Source organism: Octopus bimaculoides, chromosome 8 (genome assembly GCF_001194135.2).
Source record: "Octopus bimaculoides isolate UCB-OBI-ISO-001 chromosome 8, ASM119413v2, whole genome shotgun sequence".
Taxonomy (NCBI): domain Eukaryota; kingdom Metazoa; phylum Mollusca; class Cephalopoda; order Octopoda; family Octopodidae; genus Octopus; species Octopus bimaculoides.
Genome location: NC_068988.1, coordinates 80,464,073 through 80,465,866, shown reverse-complemented (window position 1 = coordinate 80,465,866; position 1,794 = coordinate 80,464,073). Strand labels below are relative to the sequence as shown.

The window sequence follows — 1,794 nt, the reverse complement described above, 5'->3', positions numbered from 1 at the left end:
TATATATATATATATCATTATTAATCATAGGGCAGCAAAAGAAATTTTAGAAATTTAATTTACCACCAGTGGTCCAGCGAGAATAATAAATTAGTCAATAGACTACATATATATTATTCATTTAAAATATTATTCATTTATATATATACAGAGAGATATAGAGAGATATATGTAAGTATGTATATGCAAGGTGTGAGTATATATACAGAGTGCATCATGATTTTGAGGTCTCCTTCTAACTTCTTTTTACCTTACTTTTCAAATAAATAATATCAGCCGTCAGGTTGACTCAGCAAATGAAAAGACACGCAGCAATCGTTGCCTTAAAAGGTACAGCTAAGTGATACAGAAATAGCTCTCTTCCCGAAAGTCTCCCGATCCTTCGTTGTCAAAGTCCGCAGAAGCTAAATGCTACTGATGGGGTTCCAGCTTCAGCAACTAAACGCAAAACGCATGCGCAGGATCCTGATACCATCAAAACATGTAACTTTGTACAAAAAGTCCAAGAAATAATTGATAAAAACGCCGGAAAGTCAATCAGAGTCATTGCAAAGGTCGTCAATGTTTCATAATGCACCATTAAGTCGTATGTGATTCGGATGGGTTAGTTTATGCCGGATGTAAGAAAAGGGAATCGTTCGATCCAAGCAAAACATGTGTGCGCACGCGTGCGTAAAAATAATAATAAAAAGATGCACTGTTTCCTTTATATTTCTGTTAGTTCAAAAGCACGTTATTACAATAAAATCATTTCCAAATACACTATTACATATTCCAAACTATATATTCAAAACACATTGCTACAATCAAATCATTTCAAGGTTACGTATTCCAAAGTACATTTCTTTCATTCACATCATTTCAAAACATATTATTAAACACTCCAAAGTACATAATTATAAAACTAAATGATTATTCCAAAGTATATAACTACAAACCGGTTTCACTTCTCATAGCCGATAGTAATTACGATATTAATTACGATGTGTAATGGCTGCTTACTAATCTTAATATAGTGTGTCTACTTGTAGTGGCCTTGTTATAGACTCACTAGGTAACAAGGTAGGTAATATTACATATGTCACAACACAAATTAAGTTAGTATGTAAATGTGCTTCAACTATTCAAGAAGATGTGAGAAAACATTCTATAAATTGTGTTAAATGTATTAAAAATCAATGCCAATAACTGGTTAACGATTTCAAATTGGTTTATAGAGCGGTAACTTAACGCCACATGTTTTTGGATCCGATACTCTGATGATTCTGCATACTAGCAGGTACATTCTTCGAAAGCCAGGTCATCTTTCTTCTGGTTCACACCACTAAATACGAAATTAGACAGTAATTATATCAATCCTTCCTCTGTATGAACGTATTATTTAGAATATATCATGCTACTTGTTAACGGTTTCCTGTCACATCATTGTGTACTGGAGTGATAAATATTGATTATTCCTTTCCATCAAAATAACAGCTCGCAAAATCGAACTGGTCTTTTTTTTTTTTTTTCAGATAGAATCTTACGATTATCCCGTTAGTGTGGCGATTATCTTCTTGTAAAAGCCTCCAGATAATTCCCACAATCTGTGAGATAATGTCGGCTGCTGTGCAATTGGCATTCTTAAAATAGAATGATTTAATAACTTTGTTAAGAAGAATATTATTTTCATATGAACATTGTTTAACTTTAAATTAAATATGACAATTTCAGATCTGTTATCTAATTTAGAAAAGAATAGCCGAAAGACATTTTTCTAACTACATCTTTCACTTTGTTTTCCAAAAGCCAACT

At 32.4% G+C, this 1,794-nt stretch overlaps 1 protein-coding gene across 2 annotated transcripts in view; it reads left to right on the top strand.

The window, feature by feature from the left end:
- Nucleotides 1–1,794, top strand: part of LOC106873408 (retinol dehydrogenase 7) — a 35,709-nt gene that overhangs the window by 25,536 nt on the left and 8,379 nt on the right. The window lies entirely within an intron of this gene.